This window comes from Stegodyphus dumicola, chromosome 1 (genome assembly GCF_044657685.1).
Source record: "Stegodyphus dumicola isolate Sdum_Otavi_A_Nest chromosome 1, ASM4465768v1".
NCBI classification, from domain to species: domain Eukaryota; kingdom Metazoa; phylum Arthropoda; class Arachnida; order Araneae; family Eresidae; genus Stegodyphus; species Stegodyphus dumicola.
The window spans coordinates 263,235,862-263,247,171 of NC_140768.1; the positions used below are offsets into that span (position 1 = coordinate 263,235,862).

Here is an 11,310-nt window from a genome sequence, read left to right on the forward strand (position 1 = left end):
CTTGGTAGGAAACAAGTAAGTTTAGCATTACTTACTCCTGCAAGGAAATTTACTTCTTACTGGTTACAAAAACGCACTTTAAACTAACTATAATATTTTTATTTATTTCTAAAAAATAGAAATAAAAGAAAATAAGGAATGGAAATCGCTATTGTTCTCCCATCCAAAGGTTTCTTTGTCTTCCTTTTCTTCATCAGATAATTCTTGAAGAATGCGAGCAAAATCAGCTGGTTGCACATATTTTCTTGCCATGTAAGCCGATATACAATTTATAGAGCCAAATATATTCAAATTAAAATAATACACGACAATTAATAACACAAAATTACAAAATATTTGAGAAAACATTTTTTTCCGAATTTTCACCCTCGACCACGCGCGTGTCGTAACTTTTACGAAAAGCTGCCACGTAGCACAAAACCTCAGTAAAAAAAAGTCAAATGACTTTAAATGACATAATGGAATGACTTGTTGGCACATTCCATGGTGTTGGAAAGGGTAGAAAGGAGGAATAAAAAGGACCTTCAGACGTCTCAGCTTCAACATGCGAAAAATGTGCATTAAAAACTGAATTTTTCGTAAATTTTGCGCGTACGCGCGTGCTGGAAGGTTAAAAAGCTATAAATGAACACTAGGCCTATATATGGCTCGTAACTATAGCAAGCGCAGAGTAGGCTAGTTAGTGACTAGCATCAAGCGTAGTTTAATTTTAGTAAACTAAAAACATGTTACTGCATTTTACGTTAAGAAAACAGAATGTAATTTTTTATTTAACTCAGCGGAAATCAAAAAGAATTAGTTTAATTAAATTTAGGTTAGGTTTAATTTTAATTAGTTTTCGGATTAGTTAATTTTTACGGTATCTGCGTAAATTAAAATGCATTTCATTACTTCCAGAAAATTGTATGTTTTAGAATTTGTTTGCTGGGTGTAAACATATTTTATTATCTTTAAATATGTAATCTTTATTGAAGTGAAGGAGTTTGTTGAATGAAGGAATAAAATTCTGTCACTCACATTACGGCAGATTTATATCTTTTCTGCAAGGAAAAAATTTATTAAAAAGTCTGATTTTTTTTTTTTTTTTTTTTGGTTACTGAGATAAATTAATATCCCAATTTTTAGGATATTTTTTATTTTATAGTAATAGTAATTTAAAATAAATGTGTAGTTACAATTATTTACAGAATGTATAGCTTTATAACTTCCGACAAGATTCATTAATGTGATGATTCTATCAATAGTCTAAAACAACTATTTTGTATAATATATTATGTAAATCATATTTTCCCGTTTCGTTCTATTTTATTCTAGTCTTCATTTATTTTATAAACTGCATTAGCTATTTTTTTTATATATAAATTATTTATTTCTTTTGCTTTTCTGTCTAATTTCAGTTATCATTGCAGGTCTGAGGTATCGGCCACTTTCTAAATCTGGTGAAGTGAAACGTCAGTAAAAGGCTGAACTGACCACATCACAAAAAACACAGCAAGTCAATTACCTTTATTGCCAACAAACAGATTATAACTTTTGAGACTCTTGATTAGCTTGCCGGAATGAAAGCAATAAGTGCCAAAACGTGTTTTCAAACCAAAAGCAAGAATTGTTGTGACCACAAGCTTCCTTTTTTTGTCAGGTTATTATTATCTGATAATCTTCTTCGAACTATAAACAGAGTTCAGCAAACTCTCTCGGTCTACAAGAATTTTAAGAATACTCGATACATAAGCCTATTGTGGTCCTAATGATGGCTGAAATTTGAAAAGAAACTGAATTATATTGTCTATTTTATTAGAAATTTGTATTTGTGGAGAAGTTTGTGGACTTTTCTACAATGAAGAAAAGTGATATGTAAAAATGAAAAAGATTTTTTTATTATTGCATCTCATACATTTAAATGTGTTACAAAATTCAAAGTGCAAAGTGTTTCTGAAGCTTTTCTCCCAAGACTGAATTTTAGTAGTGTGAGTCACAGAAATCTTTGCATGGGAAAATAAGTTTATTTATCTAACTAAGAACTGTTATTTTTTTAGCTATTGAGTAAACTGTATTTTTCGTTTTCGTTTTTGTTTTTAATCATTCGTCGACACTGTGCCAAAATCACGAATCTGCAAAATCGTAAGTGCATTTAAAAGTTCGGGAACGTAATGGTGAAAATTCGAGTTATAATTTTACGTTATAAATTTTATATACCTCTCAGAGAATATTCGTATTTTTCTTTAGCCATTCAACGTTTGAAAGCAACCTAGAAAGAGCGTTTAGTTAAAAATAGCAAAAAAGGCAGCTTGGTGTTTTGGCATAGTGCCTGCAGATATATACATATATATCATCCATTAAATAAATGACTCAGATATTATGAACAGTAAAATAAAATATTCTTTTTATAAAGTAACTAAAATTCACAAAGAATGAACAAATTATAAACTGTTTGCTTAATATATATTACTTAAATCAAATGCATTCAATGAAATCACCTAAATAATTGTGATGATATAATGAAATACATTTTCAATAATTTGAAGCATTTTATCAAAAAATAACTTCATAAAATTAAAGGATGTTAAATATTAAAACAGAGGGAACGATTTTATACAATTGGTTAGTATTATAATCTTAAAATACGAGTGTGAAATGTCTAATAATTTTAGCCATCTGTGATACCCACCGCACCTCATTTGTTTTCACAAAGATGGTATTTTCAAATATTTTTCAAATGCCGAAAGAAATGGGCAAGCCAAAGTCCTATAAATTATATCTGAAGTAGAGAAGAATTTGAGAAATTTGACGATAAGAAAACCTGAAATTTCGTGGAATGTTCGAAACATTATTTTATTGTTTATACCTAAAAAGTGTAATAAATAAATGAGATGTTTTTTAATTATTTTTAGCCACGTTTAAAAAATTATTTTTATTAAGAATTTTTCAATGTTTATTTTTTTAGATAATTAAATTTATTTAAGATATTCTCAGAAGGTTGAAGTTATTTAATTTTTATACATTATTTAATTTTTGTACGTATTTTAAACGCATCTTTAAAATTTGAATAACATTGTTTACTGTTTCCTAAAATTTCAATAATTAATTTCAAGATATAAACTTTTCCAACGCTTGGCTGTTTTAAAACTGATGATTTTAGTTAAATTTTAAATTATTTATTTTTTAGCTCTTTCATCCTTTTATTTTCTTTAAAATCACTAAATTAAAATTATTTTTACAGAAAGAACACTTAGTAATAACTAAAAACTTTCGTGTGAAAATTTGATTCCAATTCCATTTATTGTTTCAATGCAAAATAAATATATCATCAATAAAAATCTCTCTCTTTTAATATTTATGAAATTTTATATGTATTCAGTGAAACCTAACATCCTCCGCAGTTTTAGTTGATTTTGATCTTCTGTGAAGATAGTTTGTTTAAAGCCATGATATTTATGTATAGTTTGCGAAAGATTAATCACTCTAACGGCTGATTGCCGCGAGAGGTTTCATCTTACATTTAGTCCAACTTTTTCTTTTGAAAAGTATATATTTTTTCTGATACTTTAAGCAATCTCCATTATCGGGTAAGATTTAAATTCTCATCTATAATCAGATAGTAACTAATATAAGCATACTTCAATAATCATTCATTTCAAAGTAATCAAATATTCTAGTTTAGTTAAAGACGAATGATGATTTTATTATCAGTATTTAACCTATGCATCTATATAAAGAAAAATGATATAATTTGACTAAAAGCCTAATTTTTGTAAACTATTACACAGAGATATTTTTTAAAATTTTTAATTTTCGGCTGGTCACAAAAATGCAAGACAGTATAACACAGTGAAAATACTTCAGTTTTGAAGGCATATAATTAAAATTAATTACTTTTTATCTTCTTCTAAGCTCACTTAGGCTTGAGTACGAGTGAAAAGTTGAATCTGACTAGAAAAAATAAGAATATTTCTTAATTGATTTTGAAATCTGAAGTAAATTTGATTTCGAACAGCTACCAGTCCTTCTTAAATATAAATGTTTCCTTCAAGATATTGAAATGTATTACTTACATAATATGCTATTTGGAAGTACGATACATCTTACTGGAAAATTCCTATTGATATTATTATTGAGAAAGGACGAAATACATTTTAGTTTAGAAATTTTTATTCTTAAACCTTTCATGTTTCATTCATCAGTTAAAGTTTGATCAAACATTGCAGCAATAAAATTGTACCTATATGCATCATTGCATATTTTTAAAGAATAAAATCGATATTTTAAACTTTAACTCAATTTAGAACACAGAGATTATGAAAATCGTTCAAACTAAAACTTTATTAAAACAATAAAATTGTTTATAATAGGTGATTATCATAATTTTGTTCGTAAAACTAAATTATTTGTTAGTAAATAACTTGCTGAAAAATTATCAGCTGTAGCATCTTTTTATATTTTAAGAAACGTGTTAAATATACGAACTAAACAAAATACTGTTAAAAATTACTTTATACTTTTAGATAAATTTGTTACGCAATATTGTATAATGAAAATTATAATGAATAAATTGAGTACTGTGTTTAAAAATGAATAATTACTGTAACGCTTTTTATGAAAAATTGTTCGGATTAAAATTAAAAATTGCAAACATTAAGAAAGAATTATATTTGTCGGTCGAATGTCATCAATATTTTTATTATTGTAAATACAGATCATAACATTTTGTTAATAACATTTGTAGTCTTCTTTAAATTACGTATTCTTTTATGTTTGAATCGTATATTGTTGTCAATTAGTTGCAATTGAAAGATGTAATTTGTAATAATTCCTTTTAGAAGGTTATTCTTTTATTTCAAAATGTCCGGTGTTTTTCTTTCAGAATTTTTTTCCTGGGGAAAATAAAACGCAACCTTATTACCACCGACTGTTGTAAACGGAGGTTGCGATTTATTGTGACTATTATTCATAATTTTTGTTACTCTTGTCTTTCGTTATTGTTTTAGATCAATGTTATAAGAAATAAATATTGTTACCAAACATGTTAATAATGTTTTATTTGATGCAACCAAATTTTTTCACACATTGTGTTTGTAGTAAATTTAGTAGAATTTCTCTTACAAACTAATATCTGCATTGATGAATGAAAAATTTTGAATATTTTTGCGGGTTTTTTTTTTTTTTTTTCATTAGTGGTAAATACTGGAATTTAATATCTAGAATTTTTTCATTAACCTCATAAATACACTGAAACGCAATTGATAGTCGCAACTATTAAAGAATTTAGTCATTTTCACTCGTTATGTATCATTCAAGTCTAAATTCAAGTTAGTAGTATCATTCAAGTCTGAATTATGAATAAAAAAACAGTTCCTTTTTCCTCAATGTACCTTAATAATCTAAGATGTAAAAATAACTGTCAGGGCAAATAAAAATTGCTGCTGTACATGTTGAAATGTCTGTATATTTATCAGCAATAATATTATCTTATTTAAGTTCGGAAGTTATAGTTTATTATTTCAGTGTGTAGTCTCTTTCCCAAATAAACATGGTTTCCAGAAAAATAATTTCTGAAGGCTTTTTTATTTCATATGATTGAATTGAAAGTTAGATCTTTGAAAAGAGGTATTGTAATAGAAATTAGTTTGATCTTTTTTAAGTTCCTGTAATGTACCTTGCTTAACAGTCTTCATTATGTTCGTAGTCCTAATTAAGCTTATAGTATGGAGCTTGCCATTTAGCCTTTCGTCTGTAACTGATATTGTTGGTCTTCCTAGACGCGCAGATGCTTGGTCTCGAAAATCATCGACTGTTTCGCCAAATAGAAAAAACAGAGCCGATAATTTTTTTTTTTTCTTAACATGGGCAATATATACAAAAGAGAGTAATTTTTGTGCAACTCCAGTCCTCATCAAACATAGAATTTTCTACCGCTTACATTTCTCATAATATAGATAATGAAGCCATCTTCATATTTATTTTAATTTACTGGTGCAATAAAACTCGTTAATTAGAATTACAATCTTATCTATCCACCTATCCAATCTTATTACATATACGGATATTTAAAAAGATTAGGATGTTTGATCTTCTATTTTGTAGACCAGGCATGTATTTACTATGAGAAAATCTTTTGCTTTAATTTATCGCTTTTAATTTTAAGTTTATCGAGTTTTACAGTCAAAATATTAGAACTATTACTGCTTTAAACAAATACAAAAGACTTTTTTGATCAGACCGAATAATGAAATCACTTTTTCATTCCCTTAACCCATTCTTCTTCCAAATGAAAGAGAACAATTATAAAGATTCAAAAATTAAACACATTTTTTATTATTATTTATATTTACTCAATTAAAATTAAACAAATTATTTCCACTTGTACAAATCTAAAAAATTTACATTTGCAATATACTACGTATTGTTAATTTTTTTCTCTTATGTTTTGCAATAAATTCATGATTTTAGAGAAAGACCTTATGAACGGTCTTCCGTTTTAACATGAAAATGCTTTTCTAATAGCCGATTCATGAAGGTTGATTTGGAGCAATTAAAATATGCCACATTCTTCCTACCATTTAAAATCGATTATGTGTTCAATTTATGTTCTTGCAGTCTTTCTGTAATATTTAAAATAACGAAAACGTTAAATATAAATAAATAAATAACAAGATTAATTAATCTGAAAAAACGATTCTTTTAATAGGAGAGCAAACGATTTGGATAACTGAAGTTTCGTTATTTGGATCTTCCTGTTGATACAACTTTATAAGACTGTTTCTGCTTATTACCTATCTCAAGTTCTACTTTCATCCGTCAACTGTTACTTAAAAGCTAACGGGTAAGTTGCCACTGATGGCTTAACTAAATGATGGTATAGCAAAAACAACAAACATCTAATTTAAATTTATTCTACAACACCACTTGTGACGAGTAAAGTAAAATATTACAAAACAAAATATCAGCTGATTGACTTGACAGTGGAACAAAGTGTCCTTTAACAGTCGATGTATTTGTCATTCTAAATCTTTCTAAGCGAGGCTAATGGTACCGATCGACAATTAGAAGCTAGCTCAAAATCTTAACTTATCAATCAAGCTAAATTGTGTTGAAATTCTAATTTCTTCTCAAGCAATAAATGTTGATCTAATAACTCATACGATTACGAAGTATTTCCCTAATTTTATAAAATGCTTGCCTTATAAGTGTGCATTATGTTATTAGTTCTTTATAGTTCATTAGCATGTTCGAGACGAATGAGGCATACAGGTAAGGTGCGAATTAAAATTTGTTACTGAATTCTGTGTAAATATTATCCTCGTTTAAGACACAATAACACGCCGAATAAATACTAATTCAGAAGTCAAACAACAACACTGATATAACGCTGATTTTTGTTGTTTGACTTCTGAATTATCCTCGTTGTTTAATTATTTCATTTTTCTGTTTAAAAAATGTTTTTACATTTTTTATACAAGTAAAATAAATATGATAGATTCATGCTTAAAAACAAAGTTTCATAAATCCGCGTGCAGAATTTTACTCTATCAGGGGTAGGTATATTACATCAGGATGTGTGTATGTTACATCATAGAGACGTAAGCTGACTTTTTATGAAAGTAAAACACCAAATTAGAAAAAATATATTAATGAATGGATGTTTTAATTATATATATATTGTTCTTCCTCATTAATACATTATTAAATATAGCATAACATTTAAAATAATGAACTGTGCAATATTGATCTAATTTGAGGTAAGAATTCATTTACTTGATTCCATCGCACTATATAATATATTTATGTATAATCAGTAAATAATTTATTAATTCATCTTAATACTGAATAATAGTTGAAAGCTGTTATAGTTAATGCTGGTATTGGCAAAATTAGCAACTCAATCTTTTAAGTCTCATTTATTCAAGTTATGAACACCGCTGGTATTTATACTCGCTATAAATTTGTGAAAAGGTTTTTCTTCCCTATCTCAAGGAGAAAAAAGGTACACATTAACTAAATAATTCATAGGACTCGAGTTAGATGTATTTAATAAAATTTGGGAGAAACTGGATTTAGAAGATGGAAGTTCCTCTGTATTCAATAAGTTCGTAAATTATTATTAGAATCCAACTTTTCACATATTTTCTTACACATACAGCAGTCTCACAATGCAGTTTAATAATTTCCCATTTTTCAAAACAGATTCTACTTGGGGGTCAATAGTTACTTCTGTTTCCCTTGTGTAGTGTCTTTCTACGACTGTGATTAAAACAAATAGAGAAATAGCTATTTTCTTTATATTACATTTATACGATATTTCAACTGCAATTTTAAAAATCATCCTAAGCAATTAAAAGTATCTCTGCTAAACTGTGCCTATATTTTCCCAGACTTAATTGAATTTATTAATTTTATGTTATTTTACTTATTTGTGGAATAAGCAGACAGATCAAGATCTCTAAAAAAAGCTCTTGTTTTCCGAAGGCATGTATAATTCATAATTCGATTTGTAATTTTATTAACTTTTTTATCTCATCTTCATAAAGTTTTACAGATATTTTCATTTGTTCAATTTTACTGAAGATACATTCTTTATGTCTCATATGTGAAAATCTCTAAACTTGTCCCAATATTAAAACTAGGACTTAATTTCTAAAATTAGAATGCTAGAACTTTATACAATATCGTCAAGATCGGAGGAAAAATTAACAAATAAAATGATAGATAACGCAATAAATAATGAATAATTAAATGAAATATAAAGGGATAACATATAGGTAATTAAAATAATAATAATTAAGTTAATAATTCATTAAAATATAAAATTTAAATGAAAATGAATAAATTAAAATCAAGTCGAAAAAATTAAATGAAATAATTACCGAAATCAAAAGTAATTAATTTCATAATAACAAAGAATGATGCAGAGGATAAATGGCTGAATGTTTACTTCTCATGTATTATGAACAGCTGAACCGCTCAATGATTTAGCCGTTTCATCACCAAGAACGTTGCACAAAGTACACCACTAAGAGCGGCTAGAAGCCGCAGAAACCTTGTTTATGCAAGAAACAAGGTTTCTGCATTATGTGTTTATTATAAATAACAATACCTAAACTATACGGAAAAGTTCTCTGATGGATAAAAGTATATCGATACCGAAGAAGATTCAATTAGGTTTAATTTTGGATATGAATTCTTTTGATAAATTTTAGTTCACTTTTTTTATAAAAAAAAAAAAAAGCTTTTTGAGGCTTATAAATAAAATTAAAAGTGGTTATATTAAGATTCACGTTAAGAAAAATGCTCGAATCAATTTTAATATACTCAAAATGGAATTTGTGATATTCAGCGATGTATAAGGCTTTTACAATCATAATATATTTTTGAAATCATGTTTGTAAAGGATCTAGGCAAAATTAAAGTGATTGTCGAGAAAAGAAAATAAAACTGAAATTTTATAACGAAATGCAAAATTTACTCGAATTCATTGTGTTCAACCCGTCAGATGTGTAAATTATCGTACCTCAGGATCCTATAAAGCCTTAGAAGATAAATGAAGCGTTCCATGATCTGTGGAATGGCAAAAATTGTCCCAGCTTGATAAAATGCAATTTTCTTCAATGCGAATTTTAATGTGTAATTAAAAACTAGTACAAAGTGCAAGGTAAAATATTGAAATGAATTTTCAATCGAAACAGAACATAATTATAATTCAAAGGAAGTAATTTCCGGCATCAATTATATTATCAATTATTACTTTCATGAGGGTTTTATGGTTTATGAAAATCTTCTTTCTGAAACTAAATTAATGCTTTGAATTAAATATTAATTACGTTACTTAACCTACAGTTTCCCAGTGGCGTAGTGTTTGAACACAGGTACGAAACATCACGATTTATTGATTACATAATCTATTATAATTCTCACTGTAAATTATAGCTTTGCTAGTACTTTTAATTTTGTGCATACGACTGGCATGTCGTAAAGAATTGTATTCACAGAAAAAGGCTCAAATTTTAACAAAATAAAAATAGATTTATAGGCTGAGTTGCTTTAAAAGTTTGCTTTACGATATTTGAACTATAAAAATGCAATAGGCAAGAAGAGAAACGGTTAAGCAGGAATCTAGTTTTGAAAGTTTTGCTGTATATTATTTCTTATTTATGAATACACTGAAAGCATAATAATAACAGGAACATTTTGAGCTTCCAACAATTGAAAAAAATAGGCCGTCTAAAAAGTAACTACGACTTAATTTGATAGAGGTATTTGAAGGTTATTGTATTTTTTTAATTTTCTTTTGTTTGAGATAAACACATTTGGCAAATATTTCTTGACACGAATTTAACAGATGTAAAATAGCTGAATAATAAGCAGTCAACAATCGAATAAAAATTCGCGAAGGAATTTTAAGTAAACAAATATATAAAATAATTCTTCATTCGTATAAAGCAAATATAAAATTTTAATTTAAAATTAAATTAAATGCAATTAATTAATTCTTAATTAAATTTTAAATTTTAATTTTTTATTTGCTTTATACGAATAGAGAATTTTATATTTGCTTTATACGAATAGAGAATATTTGTTAAATTCAAATTTCATTCCTTGCAGCAATGGCGCAAGAGAATTATTTAAATTTAATTTAACTTTACTATTTTCTTGTGAAATAATAATTCTCCAATTATACGAAGCTCTCAGTTATCCTGATCACTTTTTCTTCCTGCTAGAACAAATTACGTTAAGCCATTACGCTTTCGATTTATTTATGCGTTGTTTTATTTTAGTTGAATTAAATAATAGAATAGTAGAAAAAGGTAAGCACTCCACAACAATACTTTTTTAAAGTGTTTAAATGAACTTATATAAATGCATACAAGCAGACTGGCTTACACCGTTCCGCACATATGTAGCCTATAAAGTAAATGCAACTAAGTATTTCAGGCAATGCTTAATTTTTCTCCATTTACCTTTTTTCCCGATGAGTAATTGCTTAGCTATAGCAAATGCTTCATTTCTAAAAGAAACGTAAACAAGCGCGGTAACGTTTAACCAATTGCTCTTCCAAGTGACAAAACGTATGATCCTCTCTAATTTTCCTTCTTTATCACCATGAATTTATTTCAAATTGTAAATGCCAAAATTTAATAATAAGCTATATAGTATTACCTCAGGCTTTCGTCAATTTTGAACATAAAAATAACGGCTATTACTTTTACATTTTTCAATGTAATCGCCTTTAATCTCAATACATTCTTCCACTAGTGAAGTAGTAACAATGCTTTGTTATGAGATTTTTCAGTAATAGTAAATATTCCTTGATATGAA

The 11,310-nt window shown here is 27.2% G+C and overlaps 1 protein-coding gene across 2 annotated transcripts in view; it reads left to right on the top strand.

Moving 5' to 3' along the window:
* Positions 1 to 5,021, top strand: part of LOC118189931 (uncharacterized) — a 39,928-nt gene extending 34,907 nt beyond the window's left edge. Inside the window, exon 2 of one of the 2 annotated variants that reach the window (XM_035360649.2) lies at positions 1,398 to 5,021. The gene's annotated coding sequence lies outside the window, so the exon portion shown is untranslated. The remainder of the gene's footprint in view (positions 1 to 1,397) is intronic. The other variant, XM_035360648.2, reaches the window with a different exon arrangement.
* Positions 5,022 to 11,310: the final 6,289 nt, after the last annotated feature.